Source organism: Pseudopodoces humilis, chromosome 5 (genome assembly GCF_049639895.1).
Source record: "Pseudopodoces humilis isolate 2021_Gansu_Grassland_sample_001 chromosome 5, ASM4963989v1, whole genome shotgun sequence".
Taxonomy (NCBI): domain Eukaryota; kingdom Metazoa; phylum Chordata; class Aves; order Passeriformes; family Paridae; genus Pseudopodoces; species Pseudopodoces humilis.
The window spans coordinates 45963897-45979197 of record NC_142204.1 but is presented as its reverse complement, the minus strand read 5'-3'; positions in this window follow the sequence as shown (position 1 = coordinate 45979197).

Here is a 15301-nt window from a genome sequence, read left to right as displayed (position 1 = left end):
TGTGTTATGGGGCTAAAGTACCATATGCAGTTTCCATTCTCAAAGCAGAAAACCAGAGATTAGATCCTCCTCTGTTCAAGAGAATGTGCAGATCCTACATGAGAGAAAAGATCCTCATCTACAAGTTCACAGTCAGGAATGAGAGACCCCTGGCTGGGATGGGGAGAAGAGGGAGCCTCAATTTACACCAGTGATTGGAGAACTCCCAAGGAGAGCAGTAGTTATGTATGCTTTTCTCCTTATAAACCTGGAAAGAATTTTATTTGTCCTCATTATGACAGCAATGTGAAAGGCATACTCATTATTAGCAGAATCTGAATTCCTAAAGTATCTCCTAGAAAAATAAGTGACCCAGTCACTAAAAAAAATTCAAATGTTATTTAGAAAAGATACAACCATTATTATGCACGAATTTCACAAAAAATATTTTAAAAAAATTTGGGATTCAGTTTTTTTGATAGAGGTTTATTTCCTCAGTGGAGATTCCAGGTTACTTATTTGAACTCACTCTGTTATCTGCCCATTGAGAAGAAAGAAAATCTTAACATTTCTAAGCAAGGTCAAAATTAATATTCTCTTTACAATCAAAATCCTGAGGAAAATGTAAATTAATGTTCAAAATATCCTTGGTAGCCCAAGTGCTGAAAATCCAAAGAGCCTTCAAAGCTCAAATCTTACAGGATAGTGCTTCTTCAGCTTCGAGAAGTTGAATGTTCCAGGCAGAATGTGGTGCAAGTTAGAGAAATTTAGAGGTTGTTTAAAGGTTAGAAACCACAGTGTTTAGACTTTCTGGAAGGGTGATTCATCAGGCCAGTTTTAAATTTTAAAACAAAGCTTTGATAGGTTATATTTGTTTAAAATGTATGCTACTATAAGTTATTACCTAAATTTTATCAAAACTATTCTTTCCATTCAAGATGCCTAAGACTCAGGACCATCAGAAAATTAAACAGCCAGATTTTGTAAATATTTGAACAAATAACACCATGATAGTGAAGAATTAGTCAACTTGCATGTAACTGCTTTTAAAGCAGAATGGAAATTAATGTTAAAATAAGTCTTTATGATATTTATATAACTAAGCACAATAAAAAAGAAGACTAAACTAGAAACATGCTCAGTGTAAGAAGAAACATGATCCTTTATCAGCAGACAACAGTAACTTCAAGAGAAGAGACAGCTTTTAGACAGTATGTTTAAAAAAAACTATGAGTCTGGTTAAAAAAACCACACCAATTAGTCCTGACAATGTTTTTCTAGGTCTATAAGCTTTGGTAAGAACCATTTATCCACCTTTATTATCCAAAATTTCAGCTATTTAAATTGAATACTTTATAAGTTAATTTATATTTAATGACTGGATGGTAAAAGGATGAACTCAATATTAGAGGTCTTTTCCAGCCTTATGGATTCTATGATTCAATGTATCTGCTATGATCATTGATTTTCAAAGACAGAGAAAAATAGTTTTATTTTGTTTTCACTTTTTGTTTCATATTGATTTAAATTTTCTACAGCTGAGCCATTGGAATGCAAAAATCAATTTATTTTTGTTTAGTTCAATTTAAGCAATTTTCTTTTAAAGTCATATTCTTTGTGTTGCATCATTTGGGATTCAAAGACTGCAGAAAAATCTTTATCTACCAACATGGGATAGTTCAAGTGTTTTTAATTACAAAAGCTTTCCTGCCACTGTTAGATTTAATTAAATCTTCCTTTTTGTTAAATTTAAATCTAGGACCAAATTCAAGCTGACAATGCCTCTTTGATTCTTGGTCTCAAAGGGGGAATATTTCATTTGTTGTAAAGCCAAAACCATGAATGAACTACAGCTTAAATAAGGTAAATTAAAATGAAGGAAAATAATTACCTAAAAAAGATAGTATTTTATTTATTTTCACATTTCCTTGCTTCTATAATTTTTCTAACACCTCACCTCAGTAAATAAAGCAATATTTTAAGGTTCATAGACAAAGGAAAGGACACAAATAATAACTGCACACTTCTGATTTGAAATCTTGACTTACAACAAAAAGAGGGAAAATCTATCTGTGTTTAAAGTTAGAATCTACTTCAGCTCCTCAGTTTTTTGTAAAACCAGGTCTGTATTCTTGAAGGAAATAATTATATGCACACACTTTCTCTATAAAAGAAGTAGGTCAGTCTTAGTGTATCCTTTGCAAATGTAAGGAAAATTGAAACACCCAACGATTATTTGAGTGAAGGCCAGAATTATATTCTAATATTATAGTAGATCTATTCCTTTCCCCAGTTCTTTCTCTGTTTCTTTTATTAATGTGGCCTTTACAACTTCAGTGGAAGCTAATATTTGTCATTGCCATTGCCTCTAAGTTTTCAAACATCACACTTCCTGCTGAGAAACTTCTCTGAAAACATCAGGACTGTTGGGAAGAATAGCCAACCAAGCTCCTTTAGTGTACAAAAATGATGGAAGGCAGCTATTTTTTTTTTTCTTTAAACCATTAGATACAACTGTAAATGTCTGTTTATATATAGAGAGCCTTACTGATTCTGTCAAGATAAAAGGTGGTGGAAAGGAGATGATAGACATAGCAAAGGAAACTTTTTCATCATTTCCATTGAAAATATACTGAAGTAAGGTATATTCCATGCTTGATGTCTTTAGTGCTATCTGAAAATAGAAGGCACCTAGAAGGAGTAAATGCTGATTTGCCAGGAGACAGTAAGGTGCAAGTCCAGTCTGCATCAACCAGATTTCAGCACGTTCTCAGAAGACAACCTGATACCTGTTCTACATGGTAAACACAAACCTCCAGCTGGGTAAACAGAAAACATGTAATTGCATTTGCCTTTCTAATAGAAAAGTATCTGAGTGAAAGATTATCCAAGATTTCTATAGATGGAGATTAGGACAGCATGACCTTCTATTTAAAACAAAACAAAAAAAAATCAGTCCATAAATGTTAACATGCTGTTTAGACATTGGTTTCTTTTATGACTGACCACTTCACAACCTTTTCTGGAATTGCAAAAAGATTTTCAGTTTGTACTGAATTCAATCAACAGTAGCTGGTAATTCTGAAATACAGGCTTTTAACTAAGAATTAGAGCAGAAAAAGAAGGAGTCAAGAAAGTACAATACATAGGTTTTATTCTTCCTTCTACATATCCTGTTCTGTAGCATTAAAAGTAGTCTGGAAATAAAAAATTCAAAAAATTTAATGCATATCTAAAAATAATCATACTATAATGTTAACAAAATCACTTTCAGAAATTTCTCAGTTGAAACAGGTATATATCTGACTGAAATCCTCTTTATTTTCACTTCCAATATTTGCACTGAATGCCAATCAAATGTAACAGAAAACTCAGTAATTTGCTACAAATTTTGTGCTACATTGTGAAAATTCCAGAATCATTGATTATCTACTAATTCTTTTTATTCTTTGTATTATCATCATAGCCTTTACATCCACCTCAGCCAACAGAAACTTCACAGAAAACATACTGAAATAATGCTGAGTACTACAGTGTTTCACCACTAAAACCAGTTTTAGTAGGTTTCTCTACTTAATTCTTATTAAACTAAACATTTCACAGCTGTTCTTTCAGTTAGAATGAAAAATATATTTGGCATTAATTTTACTTTAATAAAAAAATGTAGGTTCTTAACAATCAAGAAATATTTTAAATTACTTGACTCAAAAGGAAACAAACCTCTGCAACAGACGCATATTTTTTGTCAAATGGAGCAAGGAAGAAAGTGAGCCATACAGGCCAAGTGGCTGATGATGTGTGTAGGGTATTCTGCCCTGTAGATACCATTGATAGTTTATTTGGTACAAGATATTTCTTCACAGATAGCATTAGAAACATTTTTGTTAACCCATTTCCTCTGTCTGTCCCTTCTCACTTCCTTCTAAGCTCAGGTCTACCATCTTGTAAAAGAACACGCCCATCATGTTACTCCTAGGTCTGAGAATGTTTAGGAGAGTCAGCATGTAACCCACCCCTTGACATTTTGAATCCAGGTATCTCAAGAAAAATCAGGGGTTTCCTGCACATGGTAAATTTGTGTTCTTTGATAAATGGTATTAGATTATGATCAGGACATAATCACAATATGCCAAGAGCATAATCTAAAGTATTTACTCTTTATACTATAACACTGTTTCAGGAATTCTTAAATGAGTACTGTTGAGTTTAAAATGGAATAGGAAAATCTTAAAGAGAAAGTTTAAGCTTTGCTTAATTTGTACCATGGTTTAAAAAATGTCCTGAAATATTCAGAACCATGTCTTTGCAGGTTTTGGTTAATTTGAAGGGTAACAGAGGCCCTGAATTTCATGAACAGAACATGCACAAGGCACTATCATAACAAGGTTGACGAGAATCAGCACCAACATGGAGACTTCATTTTACCATATTCTCTAAGAATTAGGCAAAGACGTATGCCCTAGAAGAGTTCTATACACCAATACAGACACAAATACTGTTTTTGAAATTTGCTGCATTTTTGAAACAAATAGGACATTGAATAATATGAATGGCTTTTTAGTTTTTTTCTCCCTGCAGTTTGCCTAAGGAAAGAACTTGTGATAATATGGAAAGGAACTTGTATCATCACCACAGGAGCATTTGTTTAATGGCATTCATTTACATAGAAATATGCACCCTAGTAGGAACAATTCAGAAATTCAGCAAACAGCTTTGATTTCAAAAAACTGTTGACAATGCTAACAATTTGCAGTGGTAAAATACCTTCTGAGTAGTTTAGATTATTATTTGTTTGCATAATTGTCATACTAAATCATTCCTTACCCACTGTTCTATTTTCTTCAGTGGTCATTTCCTCATTTTTATTCACTCTCAGGCAGCCTCTCATTTCAAAAGTCAAAACTACATTTTCTAAGAAGTTTATTATTAATCACTCTAAAAAATCACAATAAATAATTTAACTCTGCAAGTTTATGCAATAGTAGAAGATATTTAGGCTCAGATGGAAAAAATCTTGGCACTTATTCTCAGTCATTGTACACCAAGAGACTTCTCAGACCTGTGATGCTCGACACTACAGTGCACAGAGGGACTCAGCTCCAGAAGTGAGGTCCTTCTATGGCAGTAAAGACAAAGTTCATTATTATCCCATGGGATTTAGCCATCTACAAAAGAATTTCACAGTTGGCTGTACGACAGGACACCTGAAACAGCCAGCAGAAAATGCCTAAACCATAAAAGAAAAAGCACTGTCCTGCTTCTGGACCTGGTCACTTGCCTGGAGTTAGAATGAAGCACCTTCTTGAGAGCTCTGTTCAGGACAAAACACCATTTTCCATACCTACCTTCTTAAACACTGTGTTTTGTTAACGCAAATTGTACTCTTCCTCTTCTTCTTTCAGGTGACTGTGTTCATGATTTCATCACAATGATGAGATCAATTATATTGCCTTCTAGGAAGGCAGATATCTGGGGCTCCAGTCAGAGAGGATTGCATTCCCAGTCAGAGAAGATCCAAAAGTGCTTTTCCTGATTTCTTAAAAGACACAGTTCCCAAGCCATTAAGTTTTATATCCATGTTGGAACTGGGAGCTCTGTACACTGTACTGGCAGTGGTAGTAGTTCTATTTGATCCTAAAAGCAAAATTCTCTCTTTATTTCTTCCACAGCTGGGGAGAAAGGAGGAGGCAATATTTAGTCATCTTTTGCAGTTTTGTGTGTGTAAGAAAAGCAGTGACTATGAGGGCCAACATGTATTTCTAGGGAAGAGAACTCATCCAATCTTGCTCCCTGATAAATATATTGTTTTAAATATTGGAAAAATAAACCATAAATCAGCTAGATCTAGCACAAAATTGAAACTTTTTTCGATGATTATAATGAACTATGGTTCTTATTACCTATATTATGGCTACAGCAGGCAGTAGTAACATTGAAAAGAGCTTGTTTGACCTTCTTTAAAGAAGAGAAGTACAGAACAAAATGATTAGACAAGGAAATATTGAGCAGATTAACAAGACAATTTGCAATAGAAATGAAAATGTGATTTTCCTCATAATTGCTCTGGTGTCTAGACACAGTGCACACATAACCATGAGTTCAGTACATTTGTTTCTACAAAATGAAACATCTCCGATTTGTCAAATCAGAATGGCCACAAAAATATAAGTGAGGGATAATTACAATTTCTTGGACTCTACTTATTTCAAGGCCTTAAAATATACTTTGTGACACTATCATTATGTCTTGGCATTTTACAGCAGACCTGTATTAATTATCTGGTTTAGCACTGTCTCTAGTGAAATAACTATAGCTTGGTATTTTTTGCTGTTGTTGTTTTGCTTTGTTTTGTTTTGTTTTGTGTTTTGTTTTGTGTTTTGTTTTTTGGTTTTTGTTTTTGGGGTTTTTTGTTTGTTTTGGTTTTAATTTTGGTTTTGGTTTTGGTTTTGGTTTTGGTTTTGTGGGTTCTGAGCCCAAAACACTGTGTTTTAGTGGGATGGGACTTCTCAGCTCTAAAAGCTGTCGGGTCACTGCTTCCCTATATGAACTCACAAATTCACTCCTTCCCAAGGTATTTCCCTCCTGGAAAATGAAGGTGCTAATCTTCACCTACCTCACTGAGGCGTCATGAAGATCTGTTAACATTTACACAGTGCTTGGAAAATGTAAAGTCCTGTGAGCTACACTGAGACTTGGCCTAAACAGCAAAGCTGAGAATCCTCCTCCCATCATTGTACGAGCTACACTGAGAACCTGGGCTGGGACAGAGATTGAGTTCAGGAAAATATTTCCCAACAATTTCTGGTGAAAATTGTGACACCATTTACTGCTTAAATTATTTAACAGCCTTTTTTCAGGTGTGAGAGAAAATATGGGGAGTAACTGCATCATCATATAAATTCTCCTGTCTCCAGTATAACATTTCAGAAAGATGTGGCAAATACAGAAGCGGGACGAAAAAAAACTATCTTTTTTAAGAAAAAAAACACCACAGAATGATGTGGGTTTAATTCTCTAGTTTTAAACAATATGCACACCACAACATTTCTATTTTGCTCTTGTTAAGAAAAAAACATATATGGCCATATGCCCAGAGGGTTTTATTTGTGTTTTTCTATGTTACTTTGAATCAACATTTGGACTACAACAGATAAAAAGAGAATTTTAGCCCCTTTCAAAATTATAGGAGATTCTTCCTAATGCTACACAGAAAAAGAGTTTGTGTTTTTGTAACACTTATTTAATCTGATTCCCTCTAGAGGCCCAATCCTGCTGCTCTTACACATTGAGTAGCTTTAAATAGATCATTCTGAAAACAGCATGCAAAACTCAGAAGAAATGCCATCTTTCATATTCTTATTCCATTAAAAACACAATAGGGAGGAAAAATATTTTTACCTTCTAGCCTTAGAAAGTAAGGAGCAAGGAAGGCAAGAAAACCTCCTCCACTTTTCCCTATGTTTCCCAAACATACTAGATAAAAATGACATCAAAGTATAAATATGTTTTCTTTGACCAAAACTCGCAGAAGGTGAGATCCAAAAAGTTGTACCAAAATGAAGCACTTCAAGGAGGGATTACAAAAGTGAACATGCTTCGCTCAGCTCTCAGTGCCACTCCCTAAACAATGGACATCACATAACTGGAAAACACAATACACAAACATCCACACCACTGTTTATCAGCTAACAGCCTCAAGAATAGAGCACTTCTTCTTCCTCATAGAATCAGTAAACAGTGTAAATACTATGGAAGACAAAGATAAATATTGCCATGGATTCGAAGCCGGTCTAGGTTATTCTGATGAGCTTTGCATTCCTATACCATCCATCAGAGTATGAAAACATGCAGCTATTTTTTTCTGTTTTCTGCAGCACTGTCATCCAATATGAAGTAACAGCAGATTTTAATATAACATTTTATGAATTTTCCTCCCAGTAGTAATCATTGTGGGATGCTGAAATAGTAATTTATTGCAATCTTCACTAAACATAACACAGTTATAATGTACATGTAACATGATATGTAACAGATATATTTGAAAATCCTGATGACGTATCAGTATGTTATTTCTTGGTATTTGTATAAGACCATAATGTCAAATGTGGTGTTCCTGAGATACATATTGTAAAGATTATTTTATCTATAGGAATGAATGTTCAGAGAAGACTATAATATAAAAAACCCTACTGTATTAGGAAAGCAGATACTAGAGCTGATACTAAAAAGCTGCTTTTATAAATTGTATAATGAGATTTTAATGACTTTAGTGTCCACTACTTAAATATGGGCTCCATCCTAGTGCTCTTTGTGCTTGCGTATGCATATTATAGAAGTTTCACTGGTTTAATTCAAATATTTTGGGGAACCAAGATATAAATGCTAATTATTAAAAGATATTAGACCATTTGACAGCTTCCCATGTCCTGTAAAGAAAGGCATCTCCTTTAAAAACACTGAAAATAAACAAAAACCATTTAAAATATAGGCCATAAAAAAAATGCTTTCTTAATTCCTGCACTTTGGAAGCAATTTTGCAAATAATAAACACTGAAAATGCTTCATAAAGTGCTATTTTGTGTTTCCTCCACTTTAGGTTTCACCCAAATGAATTTCCCTTTGGCATCAAAAATTATTCCAATTTTAGCATCACAAGAGCCACTGGCCTGTATGAATATCAGATATCAGATCAGTGGACTTACAGATATATTATGCTGCTTTAGAATCATTGTATTGCATCAGAGGAAAGATTTAGTTCCAAACTACTGGATATTTATCTCATCAGCTCTGACAAACCAGCCACTTGAAAAAGCCACATATCTTGATTGCTATTGCTTAAAAGGGCTTACAGGCACTTGTCTTTGGCATTTTTCAAGCTTTCTATTTGCAAAGTTTTTAACTGGACATTATTTGTTACCAGCCTTTAAATGCTGTAGTTATTAGCTTGTGAGGCATGTATTATTGGCAAGCAAATGCACATAAAATGCTCTAACTAAGAAGAAAAACAGGACTATTTTTTTGGTCTTTTTTAGACATTTAGCAATCACTGTCCATTGGGAACGGTATTTTTTCTGGTTTCTTGAGTTCTGTATAGTTTGAGAACAAAGCCTTCCCTTCCCATGCATCTGGAGCTCCCTCTAGTGAGTCAGCAAACAGAATGAAACCTCTTCCTGACGCTTCCTCAGCAACTAAATAATGAACACACACGTTTCTCAGCAGCCCACCTCTTCAGAAATTTAAAGTAATTTAAAATGTGAAGCCCAAACTATTATTGAGGAGTACCTATTGGTTTCAGACAGAAATAGATAAAATTGTGTAAATGCAATCAGTCCTAATGGAAGAGAAATACAAGAGAAAATATTATAGAAATATAAATTAACATATAATCAAGAAATCATCATGTTTATGACACTTAATAGTGGAATAATATATTTAACATCTTTAATTGTTTATTGTTTGCGGTTTCTTTTCTATTTTAAAGGAGATAATTAGGTATTACGATCATTAGCTGGCTAAAGGTAAAATTTTCACACACCAGAAATACTTAACAATGTTCTCAGATGTTTTCTGTAACATGGAAAAATTTTCTGATTTACTACAGTTGTCATCTCAGTTCTTTTCCTCTTAAATAAGTTGATTTCTTATAGAATCAGCATCAGTGCTGCTGCATAACTAGAAAAGCTGAAATAGCTCCCAGGAGACCCACAGCACTGGGCTTGAAACCCTTGCACAGCCTGCCAGTTTTAATTCACAAACTGGAATTCATGATAATCCTCAACAAACCTCAGAGCCACATCAGCCTTGTTTATTTATTACTGTACTTTGTAATATTTAAAATTGCAGCATGTTTACTTCAAACAATGAATTAATCACATTCCAGAAATGGGACCTGATCCACCGAACTTTTATTCTCTTGATTACTCCTTAATCATGCCAAGAATCCCTTCAGAGCAGTGAGAGGAACAAGCACATGGCTGACAGTAGCACGACCAGGCTCTTAATTCCATCTGGAGATGCAGTCCTCTAGGAAGTACTGATTCTTGCAGCTGAATCCACACTGAAAATGCTTTTGACAGACATTGTCACAGGGCTTCCCCATAGATACAGAAATCTGACCACGCATAATTACAAGATTTTATCATAAAAGTTTCTAGGGAAGAACAATATAGTAATCTCAATCTGAGTATTGGGACAACAGAATGATTTGTCACAGAGAAAAAGTGCCTTTTCAACACATAAAAGGCTTCTTCAATGCAGCACACTCAAAATTCTCATAATAAATAAAGCATTTTAAAAATTAAAAAATAAAAATGTTGCTAATGACACCCAAGTGATGAGCAACTTGACATTTTAACTCTAATTTTTAATTTAATTTTAATTTTGTAGTTTCTGTTCAGAAATAAATTACATCCACTGTGATTCCTATTCAGTCTCATAACAATTCAGTATAGCCATATAATAAAGGGCATTGCCTAACATTGTATAAAAAACGCCTTAAAGGACATATAGGATGTTTTAAACTGCATTAGAGGATAATTTCAGGGGAATAGCACTGGCTATTCAGCATACTAAGTTGTCTACCTAACTGATCAACAGCTTTGAAATGGCTTCTTTTGTATTTTGTGTGTTTAATCATTGCTTTTCTACACAGCAGTGGTTGAATTATTTAAAATCTTACTTAATCCAGGCATATTTCTAAAAGTAAACCTATTTAAGATGAAACACTCTATAAATCAAAATAGCTCTCCAACATATCAATCTATGCAAAAGATATCCTTGGAAAATCTCAGGGAACTGTGCCAGGTATTCAATGGCTAAGAAGTAGATTTGTCCTTTGGTAGCTTAACTGAAGGTAAATAACTTTCCAATGCTCTTTAGTAATAATACAGGAAATAGGAAAAGTTCTGGATTCTGGATAAAACCTAACATAAAATATCATGAGTTTTTGAAAGGGTACCCTTTTGACCTACTGAAGAGGGGAAGGTACTCAGCATCAGAATGAGAACACTGCTGTGTTTCAGCTAGCAGAGCATTCCATGAGGCTGAAATGGCTCATGGCTTAGGCATTGTTGAGATCATCAAAGAACTTTTGCCCACTGTAGCAAAAGTTGCAAAGAAGCAACAGCTCATCTGTGACACCAAAGACCACCACTCCCCAAACACACCTTCTGAGGTAGGTCATAAAACACTTATAAATGCAAAGTAACCTGGGAACCTCGGTTCCTCTTACAGGGGAACCTGCTTGCTTTCACCTTGCATCTGGAATTATGGTCATAACAGAACCCCACACACCATCCAGGTCTGTGAAGCACAGGGCCACCACACACACCCCACTCTGGAAGCACTCCAACAGACCTGATTGCCTGCAGTTTCTTTTTGTTTGCATGGAAATAGCTCCTCTTTAAGAATAATCATTTGAGTGTGTGGTGCAGGACCAATCTGTGATGCTCATGGGCCTTGAGCTTTTTTCAGGAAAGTTAGAGTGAGCTGGTTACCACATATTGGGTGGCAGAAGCACTCAGACTAAACACTACCTGTTTCACTGAGTCCTTGTGGCAAAGCAGTCTTGGGTTTGCTCTCAGCTGACCTAAAGGAGACCCATTCTGGCTTATCTGAAAGGCAGAGTAACACTCAGAGCTATACACTCTGGTTTGTTGAGAAGCCAAAAGAGAATTTTAAGAGTACTTTGTCTTTTACAGTAATGCAGAACAGATTGTCCATGGTTTGGAGCAAATTTCAGGTTTCATAGTCTTATTGTATTATTTATCCTTTCTTTTACATTATTTGTAAAAGTTCCCATGACAATTTGGGCATTTTATTTTAAGTAATCAGAACAAATGTCTTCATATTGTTCGCAACAGAATATTGCCTCATAATTGCATTGTCCTATAAAATACAGCAGATATGGAAGCTAAGGGATGACATAAAATCATTGTTGATAAACTTTGCAAATGACACAAAATTCATTGGAGCATTAAATAATCAGGAAGACAAACTGCTGCAGAATGCTGTATTCCCTAATCAAATGTTTGTAACCCACTGAAAGTTTTAATACTGATGGCATCAAGACTAGAAGTTTGTAAGTCGGAGGCTGCTGATGTGTGATATCACATCACCACTTCAGTGTGCCATCAGAGTGCAATCAAAAAGCAACTAGGAAGGCCTTTCAGATTGAAAAAATAAAAAAGCCTGAAAAACACCCAAAGGAGCATATCCAGGATTGTGCAGGATGGATGCTGAAATCACAGATTTCTAGGCTTTTTTTCAGAGATTTTTGTGTTGATCTGGCAGAGCAGTCTTCAGGTTCTGGATTTCTGGGATGCTGACCTCCCACCTCTGTCCTTGCCCCCATAGACCTGATTGCCTGCCACTGCTCCTTCCTTCCTCTCACTAGCACTGACTGAGCTGAAACCTGTTTCACCTGTCAGAAAACTTTTCTTCTGCTATACCTTACATTTTTTTCTCAAGGAAAGCACAAACACTTGCTCAGCATCCTGTCTACAAACTCTGCTGTGGTTTGACATGGGCCAAATTCCAGGCACCCACAAAAAACCTCTTGCTCACTTCCCTCTGCAACTAGATAGAGGGGAGAAAATATAATGAATGGTTCATGAGTTAAGGACTGGGAGAAAACACTCCAAGGTCAAACCAGGCTCAGCTGAAAGATATTAAGTGAATCTCTTACTAATAAAAATCAGATGAGGATAATAAGAAGTAAAATTAGTCCTTAAAAACACCTTTCCCCCATCCCCAAACTCCTCCCTCCTTCACACAGGGAGACAAGAGTGGGGCTTTTGGTCAGTTTGATATCCAAGATTTTTCTTCCACTGCTCAAGGAGAGGAGTTCTTCTCGTGCTACACCGTATGGGTCCCTCCCACGGGAGACAGTTCTCTCTGAATTTCTCCAACAAGGCTCCAATCTCACAAACAGCAGCCCTTCCAAAACTGCTGCAATGTGAGTCCCTCCCATGGGCACACAGTCTTCCCAAAGCTGCTGCGGCGTGGGTCTCTCTTTCCACAGGTCAGTCCTCCAATATCAGGCTGCTCCAGCCTGGAAGCAGGGCCCCCTCTCTCCACCAGCTCTCCCACTGGATCACAGCCTCCTCCAGGCATCCACCTGCTCCAGCATGGGCACCTCCCCACGGGCTGTGGGTGGATCTCTGCTTCCCCTGTGGATCCCCACGGGCTGCAGGGCACAGCTGCTTCACCATGGTCTCACCACAGCCTGCAGAGGGATCTCTGCTCTGGCGCCTGGAGCATCTTCTCCCGTCCTTCTCCACTGACCTTCATGTGTCCATGTTGTTTCACTCACATGTTCTCACCTCCTCCTCTTCTCTGACTGGAATTAACACTGTGACACTACTTTTGTTGTGATTTCTTCTTAAATATGTTGTCAAAGAAGCATTACCATGGTCTCTCATTGGCCCAGCTTTGGCCAGTGGCATGTCCATCTTCAGAGCCAATAGGGATTGGGTCTGTTGGACACAGTGGAAACTTCCAGCAACTTCTCACAGAAGGCAGTTCTGTGCCCCACCCTGCTACCAAAAACTAGGCTGTGCAAAGCCAACAGACTCTCATATATGAGACAGAAAGGGGGTAGAAAACCCCCTTTTTAACATCACCCTGCCAAGAGTCCTTGTCCAGCACACTCCCAAGAAGACTGCAGAAAAGAAAAATCTGACCTGATGCAGTACACCAGGAAGGAAGCAGTCTCACAATGAATTAAGAAGGATAAAATTACAAACAGAAGTTCAAAAGAAAGAACTAAAAATAGCCCAAGCAGCAAACCAGTCTTTTAAATGTGAGGATTAAAAAACTCAACTGGTTTAACAAAAGACTCTGAAGGCACTGCTGCATGAACATACTTGCATACTGAAAATCTTGCAGGTATGGGAGTTTTTTCCACCTTGCTAACAAAGCTGTAGGCAGCCTTCTAGCCCTGCAGCCTAAAAGTCAGACTATTTCAATCTTGCAGCAAAAAAACAATTTGAGAGTTGCGAGGCAATTTAGCATTCTAACAGCCTTAGTAAGAGAGAGAGGCTCTGTGTGCTTGTACCCTTTACTATTTTTTCTGTCTCTGTGTCTGGGATTCATTTGTCTCGTCACAGTGCTCCCCATGGGATGTTTGTGTACATAGACGTTTCTGTTTCTTTCCTGGACCACAGGAAGAGCCAGATTCCCTGCATCACCTCAGAAAGCTGATAGTACTGGCAGCTGTACATCCACAGCATGTTCAAAACAGCCCCAGGTCTCTTGGCTCATGTCCTGAAATAGTCAAAGTCTTATGCTACTTCCCAAGTGTATTTTCAGGGTAATTTTTGAGTTCATCCAGTGTCAGCAACTGTCCAACAAAGGGATATTGATAGGAGCCAGAAGGATATATTCTAAAAATTGCATTTCTCACCAGAATCTGACCGAAAAAAAGTAAAAATACTCTTGTTAATAAAGTAAAATACTGATCCATGCTTCCCATCTTATACTAAAAAGGTTATTTATGTAATCAAGGAGGTCTCAGTAAGCTAGCATGTTAACTTCAGCTTTACTTCAAGTGTATCCTTATGATCTTTCCTAAATGAAAACAGAAGTAAATATATAGTTATTAGCATTGATTAAGTATCAAGAAAAGTGTGATCTAGCCCTCTGGTATACCACCACTGATCATGTATGTCTTGTCTCTTATGTGACATGATTTTTTATTATAATTTATATCCTCTTTGCAACTGGAGTGCTCAACAGGGGTCCTCTTTTTAAAAAACAGAATTTGCCAGCTGTTCCAATGAAGTTAATTTTATCAGAGACACTGAAGTTATTTTTAATAATAAAAGTGCAGCAAAAAACATATCATCAGAACACTTGCTATTGGGCAAGGGCTCTGAGGACAGCTGGAGCATCCTTTCATTTTTAACAACAAAAAATGAACATACTTCCAAAATCACAAAGCCACTCTCAAATAAGAGGAAATTAGTTCTCATTTTTCATCTCCCAGCACCTTGCTTTAGATGAAACTTCTCCTGCAGTTTTTGAGTATGAAACTACTCATTTTTCCCTACTTTTTGCATAATTTTAGACATTGAACTTTATTTTTTTTTAATTTTTCAAATATTATTTTAAAATAATTAAATCTAAAACTAATTGGATAACCTTCAGATAAGAAGCCAAAAGTCAGCAAGCTTATCTGAAGGAAAATTTTGAACCTCCAGAGGTATTTAGGAAGCAAACCATATCTTTATGTTGTTGTTGCATAGCAGTAGTATTGAAAAATTGATACTGTTAAACCAGACTATTATGGCTCAAAGTCATTAGCATTTGATAGATCAAATTT